This window comes from Staurois parvus, unplaced genomic scaffold (genome assembly GCF_062004578.1).
Source record: "Staurois parvus isolate SC_StPar_1 unplaced genomic scaffold, SC_StPar_1.0 ptg000018l, whole genome shotgun sequence".
NCBI classification, from domain to species: Eukaryota; Metazoa; Chordata; class Amphibia; order Anura; family Ranidae; genus Staurois; species Staurois parvus.
The window spans coordinates 9,114,673-9,141,869 of record NW_028317814.1 but is presented as its reverse complement, the minus strand read 5'-3'; the positions used below and the strand labels follow the sequence as shown (position 1 = coordinate 9,141,869).

Here is a 27,197-nt window from a genome sequence, read left to right as displayed (position 1 = left end):
CACCACTCCAAATCATTGGATTCAGGTGTTCCAATCACTTCCATGGCCACAGGTGTATAAAATAAATAGCCTAGGCATGCAGACTGCTTCTACAAACATTTGTGAAAGAATGAGTCGCTCTCAGGAGCTCAGTGAATTCAAGCATTGTACCGTGATAGGTTGCCACCTGTGCAGTAAGTCCATCCGTGAAATCTCCTTGCTACTAAATATTTCACCGTCAACTGTTAGTGGTATTATAACCAAGTGGAAGCAACTGGGAACAAGAGCAACTCAGCCATCAAGTGGTAGGCCACGTAAAATGACAGAGTGGGATCAGCACATGCTGAAGCACACAGTGCGCAGAAGTTGCCAACTGTCTGCAGAGTGAATAGCTAAAGCCCTCCAAAATTATGTAGACTTCAGATTAGCACAACAACAGTGCATAGAGAGCTTCATGGAATGGGTTTCCATGGCTGAGAAGCTTCATCCAAGTCTTATGCCACCAAGTGCAATGCAAAGAGTCTGATGCAGTGGCGTAAAGCACACCACCACTGGACTCTAGAGCAGTGGAGACGTGTTCTCTGGAGGGACGAATCATGCTTCTCTGTCTGGCAATCCGATGGATGTGTCTGGGTTTGGCAGTTGCCAGGAGAACGGTACATGCCAGACTGCATTGTGCCAAGTGTAAAGTTTGATGGAGAGGGGATTATGGTGTGGGGTTGTTTTTCAGGGATTTTGCTTGGCCCCTTAGTTCCAGTGAATGGAACTCTTAAGGCGTCAGCATACCAAGGCATTTTTGACAATTTCATGCTCCCAACTTCGTGGGAAGAGTTTGGGGATGGCCCCTCCTGTTCCAACATGACTGCACACCAGTGCACAAAGCAAGGTCCATAAAGACATGGATGAGCGAGTTTGGGGTGAAGGAGCTTGACTGGCCTGCACAGAGTCCTGACCTTAACCAGATAGTACACTGTTGGGATGAATTAGAGCAGAGACTGTGAGTCAAGCCTTCTCATTTGACATCAGTGCCTGACCTCACAAATGCGCTTCTGGAAGAATGGTCAAACATTTCCATAGACACACTCCTAAACCTTGTGGACAGCCTTCCCTGAAGAGTTGAAGATGTTATAGCTACAAAGGGAGGGCCAACTCAATGAATCCTACGGACTAAGACTGGGATGCCATTAAATTTCATGTGCATGTAAAAGCAGGCTTCCAAATACTTTTGGCAATATAGTGTGTGTATAATTCACCCGCTCGCATTGGCGAGTGAAAATTATGGTGCGGGTGAGTGTGTCCCCAGGGCCGTCTCACTGAGCAGGCTCAGAACTCATAGCCAGATCTGTCACTCGCACTGGGAGCCGTCAGACTGCTCAATAGTTGAGCAAAGTGAAAGCAAAGGAAGGAGTGTGTGCTGTGCTCTCTGCCTCCCCCTAGAGTGCAGTACCCGGCTCTGTGAGTGAAGGTAACAAACTACTGCAACTTTTTATAGGGCTGTGTGTGTGTGTATGTACATGAATCTGTGTGTATGTGTATACAAGTGTATGTGTGTGTACGTACGTACAAGTGTCAGTGTGTACATGTGTGTATGTATGTACATGTGTCTGTGTGTATACATGTGTCTGTATGTGTGCGTGTGTAAATTTGTCTCTGCCTGTGCGTACATGTTTCTGTGTGGATAATAAGGCAAACAGTGTGTACGTACGTACAAGTGTCAGTGTGTACATGTGTCTATGTATGTACATGTGTCTGTGTGTATACATGTGTCTGTATGTGTGCGTGTGTAAATTTGTCTCTGCCTGTGTGTACATGTTTCTGTGTGTGTATGTATGTACGTCTGTGTGTGTGTACAGGTGTGTGTGTGTGTACATGTGTCTGTATGTAAACCTACATGTATAGGTGGTTTGGTTAGGTTCAGGATTATTTGGTTATTATGGGTGGTAGAGTATGGGGCATATGAGGTATTTCTGGGTTGGATAGTAGGTAGGATATGCTTGGTAGAGTTATGGTTTTGTGAGTGAAAGATTATGGAGGGTTATGGTTGTATGCGGTGCATGGTCTAAGTACGATGGAATGTTTAGGGGGACGTTGGAGGCCCTGATGTAATGTGGGGGGAATCTGGGGACCCTGATGTAATGTGGGTAACATTTAACAGTGTAATTTCTTGAAATAATTTGTGAGGTTGTGTTTAGGGGCGGGATTAGGTGTGTAGCAGGGTAGGGGTTGGGTGGGGCAACTGGTGGCGAGTAACTCTTAAGGCCTGGCTAGTAGCTCAGGACTTGAAATTTTAAGCCGTGTGTGTGTGTATATATAATATATATAGTGGCAGTGCGGTATTCTGCCACGGTCTAAATCAAGCTTATAATCCAGGATTCTCAACTGTACAGGTTGAGGGGCTCCAGGCAGCTCTCTTAATGCAGAGTAAACTGGTTTGTCAGTTTCCTCTTTGGTTCCTAAAGCCCGTTTTAGGACCTGGGGTCTGGAGATTTCGAAGTGATTTGGGAGGGATGAAATCTCCAATCCTGGGTCCGTGTTTTCAGAACCCCCAGCACACTAATTGCACAGGTGTGTGCAAGCCTTTTTGTAGGGGCCACACCATGGTACTAGGCTCCACCCCATCAGACAGGAGGTCATTGCCCAGGAGTCAGGAGGGCATCGCCTAGGAGAGGTGGGAGCCAGAGCAGCAAGTGACTGTATACCTGAGAGAGCCAGTAGGCTAAATATTTGTTTCATTTGTATTGATGGTGGATACCCCTGCGTATCGAATTTCCTTTAAATAAAATTGTGCTAAAAGGCCCTTAAAAAAGAAGAAAGCGAGTGGATGTGTGCTGTAAAAGCTCTACCCTTTATGCTAGTTCTCACTATATATATATATATATATATATATATATATATATATATATATATATATATATATTATGAGAGAGAGAATTACTGTAAGACATACTAGAGGACAGTCAGATTGTGCCTGCATATCTGACTGTCCTGTGAAATCTATGGTCATGCACTTGGATGGACGTAGATTGAAAGTGAGACATCTGCCTAATTTCCTTTGTGTTGTTGAAGTGCTTGCACCTGATGTGATCTTATCCAAGCTGATGTGTGAAAGCAATTCCCTTATGTCGAAGTCTCGTTTAATTTTGCACACACAAGGATGATCAGCAACCAGTCACTTTGAGATTATCCATCAGATTCTCCAACAAGACAGAACATATAGGTGACAATGTGAACTTCAGAGCGTTTCTGCACTCTCATTAACCATTGCGTTGCCCAATGATCACCTCACTGCTAGAAGCGGTGCTAGATGTGTTAAATATTCATCTGTCATATTACTGCATGTACGCATACTTAGTTTGGCCAACTTAGGAAGCTCACACCAAAAATTTGTCAGAAAGAGAAAAGTGACTGTACTTTTTCATAAATGAGCTTTGCAAGAACCTTATGACGGATCTCCAACTTGCCACTGTTCATGCTTGGGGTGAAAGGCCCATTCTCTTTTTTTGTAGTGCAAGGGAAACAATGTCTGAACATTCACAGATATTTTTCATTTTGTTGCACTGTCTCAGTGTGATAACAAACACATCCCTTGCTTTTAGATACTCCTGATCCCTCTGGACTTAATAGGAATTCTGTCATGTAAAAAAAAAAAAGTTGGATAATGATATTTGCCTAGTTGTTTTGGTGATCCTTTGGCTTCAGTATTTTCTCTACCACTTACCCAAGACAAGCAGATAAGGAATTTTGATTTCTCCAATGTGCTGCCTGTTTGCCCTACGTAGATCACTGGCTCAGAAGCCAAGTAACTATAGAAGGGCACCAATGTCAACTTCCACACTTCTCTCAAAGAGGTGTACTTTAATGCGTCCACAGAATGATTGTCTCAACAGTGCTCCATAAAGCGCATAGCTTGCAATTACCAGGCCTTAATTGGCATGCCTCAGATTTGTAAGTCTGAATCGCACATTGAGATAACACATGTTGGTGTGTTGCTGAGCTATTTCTCTTTAATGGAAAGTTGGGGACAGCATTGGAGCGTGGAAGATAGATTTTGTTTTTCCCCATATAGGGGAGTGACCTAGCATATAAAAAAATATATTCTCAGACCTACTTTATACTTTGTAGCTAGAGTAGGGCCCAACATACCAATATTGTGATTGTTGCCTTGGAACTACTCAGAAGGGACAGCAATTTAGGATCTCCATGGTCTAGCTCAGGGGTCTGCAACCTTTAAGACATAAAGAGCCACTTGGACCCGTTTCCGAGAGGGAAAAAAAGACTGGGAGCCGCAAAACCATTGCAACATTTAAAACAAATCCGACACTGCATATATTGCAAAAAGCGCTCTGGTCATGAAGGGGGTTTAAGGGCCCAGTAAGCAAAGGGTTAATCAGGGCCACAGTGTATCGTCATAATCACAATCATAGCCTTAGGTCAGTGGTGGGCAACCTTTTTTTTCAACTGAGCCAAATCTCGCCAAAACCACGATTGAAATTTATTTTGAGAGCCACATTTTTAAAACTGAAAATACATCCCCCATATAGTAATTCATCCCCCATAGTAATTCATCCCCCATAGTAATTCATCCCCCATATAGTAATTCATGCCCCAAATAGTAATTCATCCCCCATAGTAATTCATCCCCCATAGTAATTCATCCCCCACATAGTAATTCATACCCCATAGCAATTAATCCCCCATATAGTAATTCATCCCCTATAGTAATTCATCCCCCATAGTAATTCATCCCCCATATAGTAATTCATCCCCCATATATTAATTCATCCCCCATAGTAATTCATCTCCCCTATAGTAATTCATCCCCCCTACAGTAATTAATTCCCCATATTGTGTCAATTCACTTACCTTTGCTCCACGCGTTCCTCTCGCCGTGTTCCCGCGCCGTTCCGGTCTTCAGGGTGGACTGTGAGAGGAGTTCGTCACGCTGCCCCGCCTACATCCTGACATCCAATGTTCGCCACGCTCCGTGGGCCGGATTAAAAGGTCCGCTGGGCCATAGTTTGCCCATTGCTGGGCTAGCTGCAGAGTCCTGACTTTTGGGGCGGCCGCCCGAGAGAAGGGAGGGGAGCGGGCGCCCGGCACACAGAAGAGCCGCATTAAAATGTGTAAATAGCCGCGGCTTGCCGACCACTGAGCTACGGCAACCCTATTGCCTGTCACTTGGTGGGCAGTGCGCTCCGGAGCCGCAGCAAAGGTGAAAAAGAGCCGCATGCGGCTCTGGAGCCGCGGGTTGCCGACACCCGGTCTAGCTGCATTTGAAAAATAAAATGACTTGATTCTCGCATCCACACATTCAAGGAGGTTGAGGGAATCACTCCTACTGAGCTATTATGTTCTGACAGCAGGAAGGCTTCCACACCTTAAGAATAGAGCTATCAGAGCTGCCGGCAGCACTGATCAGCAGCAATTTTCTAACAGGCTGGTGATACAGCAGTCATTTGGTAGATTGACTTCTGTACAACCAGCCTATCTATAGATAGATTGAAAATCGGCCAGTCTATACTGAACTGGAAAAATTTCTATCCATGTATGGCCGGCTTAAGATGACCCAACAGTGATGACGAGTGCTTGTAGGACATCTGATGTTTAAGCCAACGTAAAGGGTCTGTACAGTCAACAGGAGTCCATCCTCCTGCGGCATCCTCTAATCTGGTGGTCTGATGCTTTAAAATGACATTGTGGAAGGGAGATTTAGAGGCACATATTGATGTCACAGCATATGATCTCTAACCCTGGTGTTCTTCAATAGGGATTCAAACTACCAACAAAGCAATCAAATATCAATTTTGGGAGGGTTCTCTTTTTTGACAGCGATTGATGTTAAAATTCTTATACTGGCCAGATATTCTTTTTTTCTTCGATTTTTAATAGGCAATTTTATACAGCTAGGTGTCGTAGCTGTTTACCTCAGAGTTTTTAAATTAAACCTAAAAGTGTAAGTAAAGCAATCTTTCTGACTCTAAGCTGTATCTAATGTATCATTTTTGTTCTCTAGTCTAGCCAATTGCCATTAATCTCCAGTGCCATGCACAATATCCTGCCTCTTTCTCTCTGTATAAATGTGTCTGCGTATCAGAAAGATTTCCTTATTATTTGCCAGCCACATTTAATATATCACACTGTATCAATATGCTATAATGGGCCCAGGGATGTCATTTGTCCGCTTTAATAGGATTTTTCCCACCTTTTACAGCATTTGTCGTATACTTTTTTTTATGTGTTCAGCTTAAATGATGTTCTCTCTCTTTTTTTTTTTTATTGCATTTAATAATAAATTGCAAAATACACATGGACAAGAGTTGTGTCTGCCCAGTTTTATTTCTGTCACATTTGTTCGTACCTTTTGAATGACTCAAGTATGTTATGACCATTCCTTCATTTTACAGCTAATAAAAGAACAAAAGGCATATTCATTCAATTCTTATACTCTGTCTAAGGTTTGGCAATTAGATTTAAAGTGAACCTGTGACCATGCTATAAACATTTATCATTTACATTCTCTTAAAAGAGAAGTGTGGGAGTACAGAAAAAAAAACATACTCGCCTAGAAGGCTGCAGCTGTCCCCAGCCGGCTCTACCCCAAGAAATGAGCAATAAAACACCACTGATCACTCAGTTCTCCCCCTCTGTTCTGAGCAGAGTGTGGTGACTATCTGTCACCTGCTCTGCCCCTCCAGCTCTCACTGGAACTCTGGGCTGTGGAGGAGGTGGGAGTGGCTGGCCCAGCCTCTCAGAGGCATGTTGAGAGGCTGAACCAGCTGCAGGTCCAGGCTTCTGTGTAAATCCTGGCTGCAAATTTTGGATCTTTCTCGAGTCTGGACCGACTGAAAATGGGTCACTGGAGTGCAAAACGAATGGCACTCCTGTGATCCATAGTAGAAGTAGAAAAGAGCTTTGACTATATTTCTCCTTTAAGGAAGTGGTAAATGATCTTTAAAGGGTTAGAAGGTTTTCGAACAACATTTTCTATTTTTTCATACCCTTCAAATCCTTGAACCTTAAACCAACAAAGGCCCAGCTTTGTCCAGTTCAATTACGCCACATCGTTTACCTCCACTGGTCTTTTACTTTTCACTGCCTGGGTATGCAGCAAGGTAAGGAAGGTTTAAAAATCATTGTTCGAAAGCTTCCTTACAATTAAAAAAGAATGTCATTGACTTCTTTAGCTGCAGGCACATTGGATCAATTTATCTTGAAAGGTTGCAACACAAGCATTGAAATAATTTGTTGTTCTCTCATCAACTCAGCACCTCCTTCTACATTGCAGATTAGATGGTGGGAATGGTATTGAGACCATGTGTGGGCTTCTTTGCCCTGCTGACCAAGTCAGGAAGAAGTTTATTTTTGGTTATAGCAAGGCAGTGGATTTGAGCAATGGGTGAATATCTTTGTTTTTGTTTTTGCATATGGCATCTCCTTGTTTTTGTTTTTGCATATGGCATTTATTTTTGCATATTTGCAAAGATCCAGAGAATCAATCAAACATACATTAAAAATACATAAAGTACATGTGAATCTTTTGCAACCTGACAAATGTATTCACTCATCTCTGCAACGCTGCCCAACCAGACAGGTAGCACTGTTTCCTGCTCCAGTTTTGTAGCCTTCTGGTCATCTCTTCACCTATAGATTGCTCTTTGGACAGTAGATCAGTATCATGACACTACTGACTGATTTGTTTCACTGAACAGGCATGGTATACTGGAAGCTTTGCACATTCCCTCTCAGAGGAACCTTCAAACTACATAGGCTTGCATCTGTACAGCCTCAGGGTCGAGGTGTTCAAATAGAATTGTAACTATAGAATTTTAGATTGGCAGACAAATGGAGTAGACAAATGTCAAACGATTTAGAGCAAAACAGTGGGATCCTTACCTGAATCTGTTTCAGTACAAAAATTTACTTTTCTGTTCCTCCTTCACCCCAATTGACCATTTTAAACTTAGAGTACATGAAGTGAAGGGAAATTTCAACAGGATACAAAGGATAACAAAACATGACAGGAGTTAGTTTTAATAAAACCTTTATAAAAACTTGTTATACATACTTTAAAGTCAACCTGTAGCCACATTATTGAATTCATAGTCTTATGCCTTACATACACATTTTAAACAAGCCTTCAGTGACTTTTATATAGACACTGTGGAGAAATTCATCATCAAAGTGCAGAGCAATAGCACTGAAGTAGTTCAGGTGAAACCATGTTCTCTATCTTCCTATACTCTTTCCAATAGGAGTGCCTTAGACTGAGAAGTGGTTTAATTGAAAAGGAGGCTTGTAACCCAGTTGGAGGCTTGTAGTTGGACATGATGTAACCCAAACGTCAGAACTCACCAACTCACCCACCTACTCAGCTTTTTGGCACCTACTCTAAGAAGGACTTTTATTTTTTGTGGGGGCACGTTCACAGCATTGCAAAATGGATAGACAAGGTCATTTGTAATTGCCCTGTTGCTTCTGTTTACACCAGTGCACAAAATATGGACATGTTGAATTTTTACACCGTGTGTTCCAACACAGTATAATGCATCACAGCTAGCTGTCAGGCTTAGAGTTAAATTAAGTAGGTTAAATAAAGTTTGAAAAAAAGCTTACACTACAATGCATTTTACTGCATTGCAGAACGTGTCAGTGAGCCTTGAATGTTCATAAGGCCTCACAAGTGTGCTTTAATATATTTAGCCTTATTTGCAATTTTTATTTATTCACAGTTTTTCTCTGGTGAAAACCCTGTACATAGAAAAACTTCCATTAGGTCTGTTTAGCATAACTAGTAAGTTTCCTTCTTTTGTTTGCTCTGGAGAATTATGGAGTTTTCTATAGGTCTTGAATCTTGTCCTTGTCTTCAGTGCTGCTGGCCATTTTTACTGCCTTTTTTGTTCCCGTTTAATATTTATGTATTTAAATCACTTTTCTCTATTGCATTGAGATTTGTACTCATTTCAAACCTCTGCATTCACCTTATTTCATGTGCCGTCTATTTACAGTTCACATTGTATTTATCTTTGCCTTTTTATCCCTGTCTGGAGCTGTGTGACGAAGAGCTGAAAATGGACTTTTTACACAAGCCCCTTGTTCGATAGGCTTTGCAAATGTGCTGTTTGATAACCCAGCTATTGAGAAGAGGACAGTGCTTTATTTTAAAGACCCTAATGGACTTGTGACTTTCACAGTAAAGAACAGGAAGTGCCATTACCATGTCCCTATACTTCAGCCTGATTGTTATACCATGGCTATGCTGTTTAGCATCGATAGGCAGGGCTGCCATTAGAAACCGTGGGTCCTTGTAAAGCCAAATCTAACAGGCCTCCCCACCCTCCACAGTGTCTCCCTATGCACTTTGAACTTAAAGTAGTATTAAACCCTTGTTCTCTTTAGCTCAGCACCGTAAAAATAACATTCTCCAGTTTAATATTAATTAAAAGTCTTATCCCAACACTTGCAGTTTACAATTTTCAGTGCTGCTGGCTTCTGCTGTCTCTGTGTTACTTCCCTAAACCTCTAGTCTCCACAGGCAAAGGTCAACTTTGGACAGTATGGTCCCAAGTCAGTCTTACCATAATAGGCTTCAGGGCTTTGTGTGTAAGTTTTTAACTGTATTTTTATTGAGTTTTTGACAAAGGATGACAATGTATAAAATTACTGGTACAATAATGGGATAGGTTGCTCAATCAAATACAGAATAGAACATAAAGCAACATTTGTTTCTGAGTTTCATAAACAGTTTACTTTACATGTCATACAGCCAGTTCAGTATATTTTCTTTACAGTTCATAGTGAAACATCAAAAGGTAGAATGTCAGCAAAGAATTTTCCTGAGCAAAGGAAGGTATATGAAATACACTGTACAACCGATTATTCTTTAACAATTGTTTAATATAGACCAAGTATGTATTTATTTAGAGTAAGCAAACCAATGGATAGGAGTGTTAATACCTTTACAGGGAAGACAAGGTAATAATAAAAGAGTACTGAATGAAAGCAGCTCTGGATTGTATGTCCAAACGTATTCAAATTGCACAATATGTGCATCTAATAGTGAAAAATAATGATCACATCAAGATGGCTGAGGGTATTCCATCTGAAAAAATTAAAATATAATACAGTAAAATGAAGTAAAAGTATCAGGATGAGGAAGGAAGAGGGTTAGATAGGCCATAAATGTAATGATCACAATGTATCCATATTTGATGGAATACCGCTAGAGTGTCCCTTATTGTTGCCGTAAGATATGCCTTCCTTCCTATGTCTCCAATAGTGTATTAATAAGCTGCATTTGAGATGGATTTTGGTAATTCTCCAGTAGATTGGGATAAGTCTCCTGGCTGCCATCAGGATGTTTATAGCTAACCTTTTGGAATGTTTGGAACTACCTGGGAATGGCAGCATAAGGAGGCAATGTATGGGATCTAATGGCAGCAAGATATCAAGGACTTGACCCAGTAACTGTATCAATTGTGATCAAATGGGCTGGATGTGAGGGCACTGCCAGAAGATATGGTTCAAAGTTCCCTTCTCTTGGTTACATTGTCAACAAAATTCTGACACTATTGGGTTGTTTGTTTGTACCACCTCTGGAGTTTTATACCAGAACATTAAGATCTTATAAATGTTTATTTTAAACTACACAAAATTAAATCTTAGCAGCTGTTTCCCAGATTTTTATCCCAGTTAGCCAAGGAGATGGGATGCTGCAGATCTCATTCCCATTTTTTACATGTAGGAGTGTTGAAATACAATTATAGGGAAAGCTCCATGAAGAAGTTTGATTTCATATTGCTAATATCAATTGTCATTGGGAAGAATCCGAGCTCACACATATTCAAACTTTGTAGGAGGGTCTAACATTAAAGTAGTATCAAATTTAGATCTTGGGGGCCCCAGGGCACTACAAGTTTGGGGGGACCCTCAACAAATAAATAAGTAGAAATGTAAAACCTATGTCAAAAGTCCTCATCACTTTCTTTGTCTTTGAAGTCAGGTTTTTTTTTTTAATAATAAAATTAAATTTATAATTATTTTTTTTTAAAAGGAGGTCTGTTGCCCCCTTTGGCATTGGGCCCAAGGCAATAGCTCCTTTTGCCCCTTTACTTTTTAAATGAAGGTTACTTAGTAGAAAAGCACTGTTTGAATTGTAAGTAAGAGTAAAATAGATGTTTAGACAAGTTTTTTTAGACCTCAGTTCTTCAGTGGTTTGAAGTCCATGAGAAACTGGATAAATGAGGTGTCTAATTTTAATTTTTTGAGCTTGGGCCCAAGACAACATTTGTTTAATAGATAGCCTGTCTGATATCTCCAGGCTATATAAAACAATGGTTAAAACAGACCATGGGGAAGCAAAAGAATACTTACATTTTTCCATATCATAATTTTGAAAATCATGAGGGTTGTAAAAGTAATTACTAGCAGCACATGCAGTGAATGACAAAAGAGAGGCTTGCCTCCTGTTAGCTAGTTGTCTCATCACACAGCTTAGTGGTACATCACTTCTGCATCCAACGTAAAACATGTCCTCACTTTTACACCTGAAAATCTTGTAGTGTTTCCATTTCTTTTGTCTAACCCCTGTATTGTGGTGGTCATTGGCGTGTGTCCACTTTATTGTTGGGGATCAGTGGTGAGTGCCCTGTAACATGGTAGTCTGTGTGCCCCTTTGAAGGGTTATCTTTTGTTGAGAAAAATCATTCCTCTGTAGGTGGTTTACAGTATGTACATTGCAAGGATTTTAACAAACTTTGTTGCAGATTCCTACCTTTTTTATTCTGAAGAAATAGCTGTTTGTGTCCATGTGCAGAGTGAATCTGTATGGGGGTAGTTTTATAACTATGAAGCAGCTGCTGCACTTGCAGGGTCCTAATGAGGAAATTGGCAAAGTCTGCATTCCCTTAGATGTCATTTCCCTTTGAGAGTATCTCACCAAAAATGACATTTTTGTTGCAGGGAATGCCAAAAATCTGATATGTATTTTAGTGAAGACTTTTGGGAAGATCAGCATGTCAATCACTCAAGCATGAAATGACATACTGTCTGTGTACATGACACATCAAGGTAGCCATATTGTATTGCATTTTAGAGAAAATTACTGCAGATTGAAAAGTAAAGGTCTTTTTTCAGTAACAATTAATTACAATATGATTTGAGTCACAATTGTGTACTCTATATTATTCCTTTATTTGCTAATTTTTTTCCCATGAAAGTAGAGTTACCCTTTACATTCCATATGCCCCTATGTGCCTCCTTTCTGTGCTCAGTGGTGATCAGTGTGCCCCACTTTTGTTGGTGGTTGGTGAGATCAGTTTTACTGATACAACCAGGCAGGAGAAGCGCCGGCAGTGCAAGAATGAAGAGAATCAGGAGGATCTTCAGCGGAGGGAACTCTCAGATGTAAATATAAGCCATGTTTACATTTATGATTACAGTGATTGGCCATCACAGTGATCTCAATGCACAAAGCCACTTGGGTCAACTAATTTCTCAAAGAGCTATTTCAGAAAACTATACCTCTTTTTGGCCACTTGATGAAGCTGATGATTACAGTAATTAATCTATTAGAAAATTTACAGCCAAAATTTGAGAAACCTGCATGAATGTGTGTGACATTCATCCATTGAATGTTTATAAATAGACCTCTAAGTGTATTATTTGGCAGTTTTTGTTCTGAATGGAGTACTTCTTAAAGAGCATTTGATGTTGCCCTTTTCACCCAGAATACACCAATGTGTAGATTTGCTTGCTCCATATTCACCCCTCTTCATTTTTTTTTTAACACCTTGTTTGACATGTGGGGCCATGACAGGTCCTTTTTTTTTTTTTTACCTTCACATCTGGTCACTTGCCCTCCCCACCTTTGTTAGCACTCAGGCTATTTATATCTTGGTCCATGTAGATAGTGCAGCCATGTCGGTGATAAACGACTTGCCCCTCGGCAACCTCTAGTTTCTCTCATGTATGTGGCACGATAATAGATGATTCCTCTATATCCATTTCAGAGAGCAGTTTATAATCAGCATCCTTTCTGCCATCCACAAAGACTTGTGACATGCATAGGGTTACTGCAGAGTAATGCATGTTCAAGGAGCAGTTATTAGAGCGAAGCTCCACAGCTTGTTTATTGACAGGCCACCAGTCAGACAGATGCTAAGTTGATACTACTTTATTCAGCATTGTCTGCTCCAGGTGCTAGTCATTTTAAAAGCTGTCAATCCTGTCATTTGTGTGCTTTTATTGTGATATTTGTTGTCATGCTTTGGGGAGCTTGGCTTTGATTTACTGTACGTTTCACACATCACTGGATAAGGACAACCCTCTTGATACTTCTCAGAAATATCCATATTTTTTCGGAGTACGAGGTGACGGGATGTCACTGGAGGAAACGGATTTAAGCACAAGTGTATGATTGTATGGAGAAGACAGAGATCCAGACTAACCTAATTCATCCTCATAATTAGCACTTCTGCAATTCAAATGTAATTATGTGTAGCCTGTATCTACATAGTCAAATACACTTACATACACTGCTGGGTTTCTCAAGGCATACAAGAATATTAAGGATAAAGTTATCCATAGCAACAAATGAGATTTGACTTTGTTATAGTCAGATCAGTGTAAGATATCTAATTGGATGTTAGTAGTTACCTGCAGTATATGTGACCATTGAACTGCACTGCATGTGCCAGCTTTTAGCACAGTCTTATTGAAAAAAAGCATGTCAGTATGCATGTACAGTATATGTGTCTAACAATAGATGCAAGGACATTGTTAGGATTGTAAAAGACCTGGGGCAATGTCAGCACTGCAAGGTTAATAGTGCAGTGCATGCAATACCAGAGTACTAATTGTCATCCTAGACTCCAATCTGTCCTTCCAGCCCCAGGTCCAATCGCTGACAAACTCATGTAGACTCCACCTCCGCAACATCTCCAAAATACGACCGTTCCTAACCCCGGAAACCACTAAGTAACTCATTCACTCCCTTATTATATCACGCCTCGACTACTGTAACTCCCTCCTCATCAGCTTACCTCACCGCAGGCTATCCCCACTTCAGTCTATCTTGAATGCTGCGGCCAGACTCATCCACCTTACTAACCGCTCCGTATCTGCCACCCCTCTCTGCCAATCCCTCCGCTGGCTTCCGATTGCCCAATGGATAAAATTCAAAATGCTAACACTGACGTATAAAGCTGTTCATAATACTGCCCCAAACTACATCACCGATCATGTCTCCAAATACCACCCAAACCGTACTCTCTGCTCCTCACAAGACCTCCTACTCTCTAGCTCCCTGGTCTCCTCCTCCCATGCTCGTCTCCAGGACTTCTCCAGGGCTTCCCCCATCCTCTGGAACTCCCTACCCCAATCCATCAGACTATCACCTACTCTGCTCACTTTTAGGCACACTATGAAAACCTATCTCTTCAGGGAAGCCTAACCCACCCTCAGCTAATTACTGAACTCCTCCACTCTTCCTACCACTCCATCCACCACAGCTATTTCCTCCAGTACCACTATCCCCTCCCTCCTAGATTGTAAGCTCCAAGGAGCAGGGCCCTCGAACCCCTCGTGTATTGTATTGTTACTGTACTGTCTCTTGTATTGTCTCCCACCATAATGTAAAGCACTGAGCAAACTGTCGGCGCTGTATAAATCTTGTATAATAATAATACGCTGTGGAAAACAGTAAATGGGGCCAAATTGTGGTAATGGTGGGAGGGGCTTACAGAGCCCTGGCTAAATAAAACATCAAGGCTACTTGTTGAGTCTCACAGTATAAACCTTAGCACAATCAGCAAAAATAATGAAATGTTTCTATTACCTACGCTTTTGTGCAAATAAAACACTTTGTCTGGGCCTACCTTAAAAATAACTTAATTTAAATATTCAGGGATGGCTTAGTAATCGGCAACTGTTGAGACAGTGAATTGGTCAGCAGCATACAATGTACAATATAGTATATAATGTACAGAGTGCCAGGGTAAAATGTAACGCACTGTGTACATGGTAAGGAGTGTATATCGCACAGAATGTGGAGGTCAGCTGCATATAACACACAGAGTGCCAGTGTCAGGGGAGTGCAAAATTCCACATTTCCCTGTCAGCAAAAATCACACCCTACATAAATTTAGCTTTACTCCGCAAGCTCATATCTCCATGCACTACTTACCCTTGAAAAATTCTTCCTAAACAAATTTTACCGCCTCCTCCCAGTACAAATCTCCCCCACTGCTCAAGCACAAATTCTTATTTCCTCCGATCCCCACTACCCCATCCCCATCAAATCATCTTTTTTTTCCCTCAAATTCCCCTTCCAGCACGTCTTCACCCCATGTCCCCCAAAACTTTCCTACCCGACAAGGTTTCTTCCCTCCAGGACAAATCATCCCTCCAGTTAAATGTCCCTCTTACTCCCTGAACACATCAGAATGCAGTTGTACCACAATAATCAAGCAATCTACAGAATTTCTCCCAGGCTCCCTTTTGACTTGTCTTGTGATATGTCAGTGCCAAGGTGTTGCCTACAGGAAGCTTCCCTTAGATGTTCATTATCCTAATAAGTAGCACCATAGGGAGAGATGCCAGCTTCTGCAATGGTGGGTGGTTGTGGCATCAGGACCCAGAGCACCAGAAAGTAGATGTGGGACATACAGTATGCCCTTGGTGTCCTGCACTAGCCTTGTCCATGGATAGATATATAATCGTTATTCCCTTTAATAAGAAATTCTCTTTCTTTCCTAAATAGTTCACAGTTGTCATAATATACAGCTACTTAATTTTTAGGGGTTAGGAGATTCCCCAGTGTGGACATTAATCCAGGTTACTACTGCAGAGATTTTCTTTACACTTACCTTCAAAATATGCAAGCAGTTACCTGAGCCCCTTTCTTGTTCAATGTTTTTATTAAGGTTTAACAAAAGGGACAAGTTGTCCAGAATACAAATAATGACAATAAGAGAATACAGCGTGTCAAACAGACTCCAAGCAAAACACTGCCATATGCACACAGTAGTTATCAAATGGTAGATAGACTAGTTATTGGGCATGATCTTAATGGGTCATACAGGTTGATAATATCAAAACAGATTACCTGAACCCCTTTATCCCAACCATTTCCATGTTTGTCAACATGCTGAGTCAATGTGAATTTTGCTACATAGTTAATAATCTCATCTTGTTATTATGAGGTCTAATGCCACAATAAAAGACGTCTTATAGTACAGTTGGATGGTTTTAGGCACGTATTCTTTCTTTTTCATACTGCACTTTGTGAACACAGCTGAGGTGATGTCTTTCAGCCCACCCATTTGTTAAAGGCAAAACTTTTTTTTCTTTTTTGTGGATAGGATAATGTAAGATTATAACTCCTAAATAATTTTTTTTGCCATGTGTGTCCCATTGGGGAAATTTCCCTTAACTTCCTGTCCTAAACAAAACAGGAAGTGAGGGAAAATACCTCTAAAGTGAGCAAATCCCTGGTTGTCACCAGAGCTAGTTTCCCAATTGGACGATATTCTCTTTATTCCTGTTTTGGTGACAACCTAAAATTTGTGAGTTTTTTACTTTCACTTTCGGTGATCATTGTAAAAATGACAAATGGGGGGACTCTCCCAAACAGGGGCACAAACAATAATAAAACACTGACTGTTGTTCTAATCTCTCTCCACTCTATCCAAAACTCAGTGCTGCCTTTAGTTTCAAACAATTTTCAAAAAGGGGTCGCTTTATTTTACCATCATGTTTTGATATACTGTAGGTGCGGACTTGGGGGTTCAGCTATTGAATGATGCATGTCCCCTAGATTGCTTTTTAATCCAGCCTACTGCTGCAGATGGTCCTAAAAATCATATGTCTAACAAATGCAGCTGTGTCTATCAGTGAACTCAGAAAAAAAGAATTTTACAGTGAGCACAAAATTTCCAATATTTGCAAATAGTACATGAACTGGTAAACTCCAGCCCACCAACAGACATCACTGTATCACATGCCATTAATATTAATACATTTCTTTAAATATGTTTAAATACGCTTTTACTTCTATAACTGTTTGTTTTGCAGCACCACATACTCATTTTAAGCGCTTGATAAATGATTACATAAAACGAGCGTGACACACTAACTTCACACTTCCCATAAACTCTGGGAAATGTTCATTGACTTCCAGTGGGGCTTTGCGGAATTTAATAAGGACTCCTGATGCTATCTCTCATGTATTAATCATCTTGTACTCAAACTCATTATGCGCAGTAGAATTAAAGAAAAATATCATCCAGTAGGGGGCAAGCATTCTTTAATCCAAGGAACAATACAGGAAACATTAACTTAACGTTAAGAGATCTTGGCACGACCAGACTCTTGTTACAGTGCTTCAGCTGTTAGGTTCGAAAGCAACTAGAACTTTTCATCTAATTTGAGCTAATGAGTTCTTGGCAACAAAGCAGAACAACACAAATGAATAAAGTTCTCAGTTACTGCAGAATAATGTGCTGTTTTTTTTCTTTACCTATGATTGAATTAAAATGCAAACGTGCCAAATCAACAATAAAACTCTATAGATGAGCTTTTATACAGTTGATTCTTAACATTACTGTGCTGATTTTCTTACACTAGTCAGTGATATAATCACCTCTGGAAATAGGCTTCATTGATGTTTAAAGTGTACAATTCCTTGAAGTATTATTCATCCTTAGTTGGAAATAATCCGATCTAGTGGATTTTCATGGGGGCACAGAGCAGAAAATACATTTGTCTCAACACACATCTGTTTGTGATAATACACAGCTGTAGAACAACTGTCTGGAGTTAAAACAGCAGTGTCCTACTGTACAAAGTGAACACCTCAAAAGCCATTAACTGCTTAAAATGTATGTATTCAACAATAAACTTCTCTTACGCCGGCCATAGATGGTTCAAATCTTGGCCAGTTCAGCAGGAATCCGGATCTGTACCATTCATTCACTATGTTCATTTAGGAAAGGAAGGGACCGGGAAGAAAATGACGTGCAGATCCAAGAACCGATCCCACCATCAGAGGGACATAGAGAAGTAGAAGTCAGCAGTGCTGTGGGGGGAGCCACAAGAGTCACAATTGTCAGCAATAAGGCAGTACAGTTGGCCCTCCCGATCTGCAGGTGACCAGGCCCCGTACAGGAGGGCCGGCTGTGCTGCCTGTATCCTATATAATAATATGAATTAGGGAAGAAGTCCACAAATGATTTGTTCAGAGTCTGAACACCAGGAGGAAAGAGTGGACAGCCTGCTTGTTCCTAAATACTGCCACCCATTCACAGTGTCCCTAATCTCTGTTGCACCACTCAAAGTGCCCCTGATTACCGCCACAGTCATGTTGTCCCTAATCACCCCCACAGCAGTTACAATATCCCTGTATGTCACCACACCATGTGCATTGTCCCTTATTACCGACACACAAGTCCCAGTGTCCTTGATTACCGACACATCAGTCATTTTGTCCCTGATCACAGCCACACCAGTTACAGTGTCCTTGATCACACCACACCAGTTACAGTGATCCTGATCACCGACACACTAGTTAGTGTCCCTGATCACCGTCATAGCAGTCAGTGTTCCTGGTCACGGCCACAGCAATCATAGTGTCTCCATAAGAACTTGTTTACATCCATGAAAGAATCATCCATGTTCGGACCACTCTTCATAGAGAAGACAGGCAGTGAGGAGGCACTGTATTACCTCCTCACCACCTGCTTTAACCACATGGACCCCACACAAGCAGCCCCATTCACTTGAATGGATCATGATCTGCGGGCGTACAGGGAGTTAAAAGCACTTTACCTCCGGAAGATTTACCCTCCCCCCCCCCCCCTTCATGACAAGTCATTTTTTTTTTGCTATACCGCACTGTGCTATTTTAACTGACAATTGTGCAGTGATGCAAGTCTCTACACAGATTAAATTTATATAATTTTTTTCCACACAAATAGAGCTTTCTTTTGGTGGTTTTTGATCACCACTGGGTTTTTTATTTTTGAACTGTAAGTGAAAAAAATAACATAATTAAAAAAAACAAAAACTTTTTTTTTACTTTTTGCTATAAAACATACCCAATAAAAAAAACAAAACATTTCTTCATAACTATAGGCCAAATCGCTGTCCGGGACCTGGTGATGGACATGTACAGGAGCCAATGACAGGGTGGGTGGGGGGCATGCATGCACCCTTACTCAGAGATGCAGAATCACGTATACATACATGATTCTGCACAGAGCAGCCACCCTGTAGCAGTAAAACTGCTATAGAGCAGTCAGCAAGTGGTTAATTTTTGCCACAGCTGTAATGCAAAGCAAGGCATGTGTACACTCCCAGCCACTACCTCTGCAGCCAAAGGCAAAACTGTGGCTCAATCTCAAGATTTTAACCACCATCAACCTCATGTGGGAATAAGTCCATGTAGCTGATTGACATTGCACCAGACCAGTGCAGCAAACAGCAGTTTTCCTGACCGCTGCCACACCAGTCTCAGTGTCACTAGACCAGTCTAAGTCAGCTGAAGTGTTCCTGATTGTTGCCACACTAGTCCCTGGTGTCACCATATTGTAGCCATAACAGTGTTCCTGATCACCGCCACACCAGTGTAGTGTTGCCTTTGTCTGCAACCTGTGCTAACCCTGGCCTGTTTATTGACCACGTTTCTGCCAGTTGCCTGGACCAATTGTCAATTGAAAATGTCTCACGCGTGGTATTGTTATACTTTGAAGGAGTAGCATAATGTGTTTTGGGTTGTAATTCTAAGTATGCCCATGCTGTATGTGAGAAATATCTTAGTAAGTCAACAAATTTGTGTAAAAAAAAAAAATAATAATTTTCATGCAGCATTAAAGCAAAATACCGTGGAGTGTTTGCTTTCCAAAATGTGGTAATTTTGTGGGTGTTTCCACTGTCCTAGTGCTCCAGGGCCTCCAAAAATGTGATCGGTAGTCAAAAAATTAGATGCATAACATATGCCCCTAGAAAGCCTAAAGGTGCTTTTTGGGTTTTGGACCTACCTGTGTGGCTGGGCTGTGTGAAAGTTCCGGGAGGAGTAGGAGAATATGTTTTGGGGTGTCATTTTAAGTATGCCTTTTATGTATGTTAAAAATGTCTTCATGAAAGAATACATTTTCATTTTCCTTCCTGCATTTTTCAAAAACCTGTGGCAAAAAAATGACACTTTTGAAAGCCTCATCATGCTTCTTAGAAAATACCTTGGGGGGTTTGCTTTCCAAAAATTGGGTAATTGTGTGGGTGTTTTCACTGTCCTGGTGCTCCATGGCCTCTGAAAATATGATAGGTGCTACTTAGATTATTGGCCCCTCTATGTGTATAGGCTGTCAAAAAGTGTCACATGTGGTATACCCATACTTGAGAGCCATAGCAGAATGTGTTTTGGGGTGTAATTATATGTATGCATACGTTGTGTGTGAGATATAACTTGTTAAAACGCCACCAAAAAAAAAATAATTTCTTCATTTTCCAAAAAATTTAATAAAAAAATTGCACCTTCAAAACACTTGCTATGCCTCTTACTAAATACTGTGGACTGTCTGCTTTTCAAAAAGGGGTCAGCTGGTGGGTGGAGGTATCTGTCCTGGGCCTCGAGAAATGATAGAGGCAGTCAGTACACCAGAACTGATACATTTTCAAATATATATACCATAGTTTGTAGACTTATTACAGCATTGTCCAACCTTTGGACTTTCTTGGGCCACATTGGAAGAAGATAAATTGTTTTGAACCATACACAAAATACACTAACAAGAAGAATAGCTGATACACAGAAAAAATTGGGCAGGTCACAAGTTAACGTTCATTAATATAGATATTGTACTTAACTGAGTAGTAAAACACTGTTTTTGTTAAACTGACGCATCATTATATGGTTCGATTAATATAATAGCAATTCTCAATGAATTCTCAAGGTGCTCATCAGATATTTTGTTTCTAAATTTGCTCTTCATGAGCTTCATCCTTGAAAATAGTTGCTCACAAATATTGGTGCTACCAAAAACTGATAACATGAATAAGACATGATTGTGAAGAGTGGGATATTTTTCTTTGGAAAGATAACTTATAGAAGTCAAGTAAAGAGACATGGTCACATTTTTCTTCAGCTGCATGTGTTTGCTTAGTGTAAACGCATTTTTATCAATTAAAAAAAAACAACATTTTTTAAATAAGTTTCTGATTTTGGGATGGGCCATATTCATAGCTGTCTTGGGCACCAGGTTGGACACCCTTGCTCTATGACTTTCACAGAGACTAAATAATATACATATTTTAATTATTTTTACCAAAGAACTGTAACAGCATACATGTTAACATAAATTTATGAAGAAAGATTATTTGCAAAATTTTATAACTGAAAGAAAAACATGTTTCTTCAAAGTTTTTTCTTATATTTAGCAAAATAAATAAAGGGCCCAGTGGTGATTAAATACTACCAAAAGAAAACTCTATGGGGTTTATTTACTAAAGCTGGAGAGTCCAAAATCAGACTCTCTTCTGCATAGAAACCAATCAGCTTCCAGGTTTCATTGCCAAAGCTTCATTGAACAAGCTGAGGTTAGAAGCTGATTGGTTTCTATGCAGAAGGGAGTCTGATTTTGGACTCTCCAGCTTTAGTAAATAAACCCCAATGTGTCTCAAAAAAGTGATAAAAATTTGGCTATTGTGTTGTATGACTAATTGTGATTCAATGTATCACAGCACTGAAAACCTAAAAATGGCCTGGACAGGAAAAGGGTGAAAGTGTCCAAAATTGAGGTAGTTAACCTAGTCATAGGCAGTCAAGGTGTGTGTAGCGGTAAGACTCAGCAGTGTCATAGGTTCATGCATGAAGTGAGGCAGCTCATGGTACAAATGGACACTGGGTGACAGTCTGTTGCATCTAGAGAAGTCCACAAAGGAAGTTCTTTGAAGGTATAAACTTCTGACAGTGGCACAATATGAGCTGATGTGTAGTAGTTAGTGGTATCATGTTGCCAACCTTCCCACCATTTTGTTTCTTTATAAAGCATATTAATTTTTTTTAATTCCCTTATTCTGGGAACATGAGCATGGAGCACCCTAACACCCCTGTCACATCAAGTTTGACTTTGAGATTTCAAAGTCGGGGGACATGCCGATTTCAGGTGAAATTTGCAAGACATCTGACACAGATGTCTATGCAAATCGCACCAAAAGTAGTACATGTACTACTTTAGAAATCGGTGTGGCTCCTACCAAGTCAGAACCGCACCGATATAACCGCTATAATAGCGGACAGTAGGGTGTGACTTGGCATGCGCTTTGCAAGTCGTATTGCATGCAAATCGCACCTAATGTGATCGGGGTATAAAGCAGCTTGGAAGCTTAGGTAAGCGTTTCATTTTAATGGCATGGAGTCTGCCCAAGGGGGCCTCTGCCCCTGATGACGTCACCTGTGACAAAACACGTTTGATGGAGCCGGAACACATGCCCCCAAGCATGCACAAATTAGCAACAGCTATTTGGTTTTAGGAAAACAATCATCACAAGGGATGTGAAGTGCCTGTATATTATTCACCATCTGTAAGTGTATTTACCTTATTAAATCCAAATTTTTTTACTGGTTTACACCATGGGAAGTGTCTTCTTTCTTTCCTCTATGATGGCATTGTATATGAGCCCAATTGTATACTGACCTGAGAGATTGCAGTAGTGCTGTTGTTTGATAACTCATCCGGGGAGAGTTGGATATCCTTTTGGAGTACACAAAGCGTTGTTTGAGCACTCATTACTAGGGGGGTCACTCAATTCTGGTAAGCCCCCCCCCCCACACACCTTTCTCTTCACACTTAGGTGGCGCTTGGCTGTGCACAGAAGATCACCTAATTAGTCTTCGGGATCTTCAGTTGGGACTTTTACCTTTTCTTTTTAGCACTTTCTGCACATATATTCAATTTTTTAATTAATGTGTTATACAAATTTTTATGATTTGATGTTCAATCTCTTGCAATTTTATAGCGCTGCTGTTTATTATGTTTGCGAGTACCAGGTATAAGGGTATTGTGTCAGCCGCTGTTAACTGTTTTCACATGTTCAAGCCCTAGGTTTTTCTTTAAGTTTTATGTTTTGATTTTATTACCTTTTACAAGATTTGTCAATGGGGGTCAAACCTCCCAGAGGTTACCCAGTTGCCTGTTCACTAATGGGAATTTAGTGTCACATAGCATATTTTAGGTCCGAAACAAGAAGCCAAGTGAATATTTAAGTTTAATAGAAAGTGCACCAAAGTAAAAGGGTAATTAGACATTTGACCCATCAGGAAAAACATGCAGGAGCTGCCACTCCTGGCTTAATTGTAATCAAGCAAGATCCAGGGCTGTCATACTCATTTTTTTCCAGAGTTACAGTCCTGGAACCTGATGCCATTTGCTTCATACTTTGGCTGGGTCCATGGTTTACTTACTGTAGTAGTAAAACTAAGATAGCAGTGTATCTTTAACCACTTCCAGTCCGGACACTTTTACCCCCTTCCTGTCCAGGGCAATTTTCAGCTTTCAGCGCTATCACACTTTGAATGACAATTGCACAGTCATGCAACACTGTACCCAAATTAATTTTTTACCATTTTTTTGAGACAGATAAAGCTTTATTTTGGTGGTATTTATTCACCGCTGGGATTTTTATTTTTTTGCTATGTAATTGAAAAAGTCCAAAAATTTAGAAAAGTGTTTTTTTAATAAAATTTTGCAAATAAATAATATTTCATCATAAATCTTTGCCAAAATTTATTCCGTTATCTTTTTAGTAAAAAAAAAATCCAAATTAGTTTATAACCAAAAATGATAATTTTAAAACATTTTTTTTTACATTTTTATTTTATTTTTTTATATTATTATTATTTTTTTTTTTTACATACTGTCACCCTAGCAGTACAGTGTCACCATGGTGACACTGTACTACTTGTGGGGGGTGATGAAGATTTTTTTTTTTTTTTTTTTTTTTACACTGATTGCTTTTACATCCATATAGGATGTAAAAGCAATCATTTCTCTTTCTCTCTGTCTGCATTCTTGCACTCATTGAGAAGTACTGAGTGAGCTGTGATTGGTCACAGCTTGTCACATGGTACAAGGCTGTTGTGAATAGCCTTGTACCATGTGACCTCTGTGATCATTCACAGATTTCACACGTAGTAAGCAATGATGTCACAAGTGACATCTTGCTTACTACTTTGCATGTGATCACTGATTGGCCAATCAGTGATCACATGATCGGGACCTCGTACAGAGGTCCCGTCCAACGATCGGTGTTTCACTGTGTCCGGAGGACACAGCAGGCACCGGATCGCGGTGCTGCGCGCTCCGAGGGAGCGCGCACCAGCAGGGTGCGGGGAGGCTGTTTATAAACGGCCACCCGACCCTGCAGTGCCACCGTCCGGCCGTTTATATACAACGGCCAGTCGGGAAGTGGTTAAAATGTAATCATCAATGGCAATTCCTTTATTGCTGTCCTGACTTGTACCTTTAAAGAAGTGTAGTGTATCCATCTACTAGATGCTATGGACATCTGGGGAAAATGTCCAGCTTGTTGCAACACTGTTGATAATAATGAAAATCATTTCGGTTTCCCTGTGAATGCTCTGTTACATGAAGATTCTGATGACACTTTTTTTTTTTTTGAGCTGCACTCGTTCCCTGTATCCTATTGCCATCCATGTCTGTGTAGATCTAAACCCAGCCAGAGTGGGAATAATAAATGCATGTACTGAGGCAGCCTACAGACAGCATACCTTCCATTTCCCATTCTCTCCTAGTATGAATAGGCTGTCTCTTCTCTCCTCCCAGCTGCCTTTGATAGACTGAGCTGAGCCACCGATAAGAGGCCTAATCAGAAAATTGAAGGAAACATTTTTCGTTATGATAATCTTATCAGTGTCTGAATAAACAGTGCTGTTGAAAAGCACTGCAATATTCGTGTGCACCTTGGCTGTTCTCTGCCTGACAAAGGTTTGTGCAATGGGATTGATGTGAGAGAATTTGAACATATTCCACTGTGTATTTATTTGCAGGTTTTACTGAAAGTTCTTTTTTTTTGGAATTGCCCTTCTGCTTTTCAAATTCTTTTCCTCCAATATCTCATAATTTATAACTTTTTTAAACAATATAAAGCATCTTGGGAAGTTTATCAATAATTTTACACAGCAAGACCTTATGAAGTAGCAGCAAAGTGTGATTGTGTCTCAGAATTGAAACTAAATTGCTGCTCACTTGAAATGTAATGTATACGTTCACCCTTCTAACTGGTAAGAAGTAGTGTACTAAAGGCAGTGTTTACCATAGGCCAATCATAGGTCTAGGGTAATTGAGGGTTCCACTCAGACATAATGTTCAAGATTTTTTGTTTTTCACTGCCTGTGGATACTTTATTGCAGATTGCACAGAAAAGGGAAAGCTTTCTAGAAATGCTGGTTGCCTAGCCATTTCAAGTTTGAGTCACTGAACTGAAAAAAGTGTGCCCCAGGTAATGTCACCTGCTTACTCTTGGTAAGTGACTCTCTGAAGCCAGCTGTTGGCATCATATATGTGTAACTTTTCTATGAACAGAATATAACAAATCAAACCAAAATATAGAAAGTAATGTCCAAAAGTCCCACCGTGTCCAAAAAACAAAAATAAATAAAAATAAAAATAAAACAAAAAAAGTCCCACAAAAAAATAATCCTCACAAGTGTAAACTCAAAACACTTAAACTTTTTCTTCTTCTTGCATCACCACAAGCCTTCTTAATACCCGCAGATCCTGATATTCATGCACCTCAAAAAGAAAAAGAACTCGACATAGTGTCATACCTTAAATAATGTAAACACACGTGCCACTATATGTGCCGCATGCAAAATCAATGTGTATACTCCAACCAAGTGTCAGAACACATAAGAGTGAAAACACATTCCCATAGAATATGTCATATAATGTGTGAGAAACCACTTCACAGATAAACTGCCAGTGTATCACACTACACCCTATGTATATGTAAAGTGGAAGCCAACACCCAAAACACCACTCTCCAACTCTAATAAGGATGGGTAATTACCCTATAGAAGAATCAGCAGGGCAGATTAACCACTCAGGGTTACAATCTCCTCTCATTGATTTTCTCCAACGGTTAGGGTCACCTCCTCCACTTTCCTCCAGAAAACCAGTCAAAATAAAAGGTATTCTTCTTTATTAATAACTCACATAACATTCCGTGGTAACAGCTCCTCACATAATATTCCGTGGTAACCGCTCCTCCTCACAAGCAGTGTGTACATGGACAGGTTTCAGGGAAACATAAACCGCATGTTCCCACTTCCAAGATGGCCGCGATCGCACTTCCGGTCAACGTCGATGCGTATGACGTCACGTGTCTCTGACGCGTTTCGTCACTTCCTTTGACTTTTTCAGAAGGGTCAAAAAGTCAAAGGAAGTGACGAAACGCGTCAGAAACACGTGACGTCATACGAATCGCGTCAGCACACGTGACGTCATACGAATCGACGTTGACCGGAAGTGCGATCGCGGCCATCTTGGAAGTGGGAACATGCGGTTTATGTTTCCCTGAAACCTGTCCATGTACACACTGCTTGTGAGGAGGAGCGGTTACCACGGAATATCATGTGAGGAGCTGTTACCACGGAATGTTATGTGAGTTATTAATAAAGAAGAATACCTTTTATTTTGACTGGTTTTCTGGAGGAAAGTGGAGGAGGTGACCCTAACCGTTGGAGAAAATCAATGAGAGGAGATTGTAACCCTGAGTGGTTAATCTGCCCTGCTGATTCTTCTATAGGGTAATTACCCATCCTTATTAGAGTTGGAGAGTGGTGTTTTGGGTGTTGGCTTCCACTTTACATATACATAGGGTGTAGTGTGATACACTGGCAGTTTATCTGTGAAGTGGTTTCTCACACATTATATGACATATTCTATGGGAATGTGTTTTCACTCTTATGTGTTCTGACACTTGGTTGGAGTATACACATTGATTTTGCATGCGGCACATATAGTGGCACGTGTGTTTACATTATTTAAGGTATGACACTATGTCGAGTTCTTTTTCTTTTTGAGGTGCATGAATATCAGGATCTGCGGGTATTAAGAAGGTTTGTGGTGATGCAAGAAGAAGAAAAAGTTTAAGTGTTTTGAGTTTACACTTGTGAGGATTATTTTTTTGTGGGACTTTTTTTG

The 27,197-nt window shown here is 40.4% G+C and overlaps 1 protein-coding gene across 4 annotated transcripts in view; it reads left to right on the top strand.

The window, feature by feature from the left end:
* The window catches only part of MAD1L1 (mitotic arrest deficient 1 like 1), a 1,068,146-nt gene that overhangs the window by 515,646 nt on the left and 525,303 nt on the right, over positions 1-27,197 (top strand). The gene's annotated exons all lie outside the window — the stretch shown is intronic.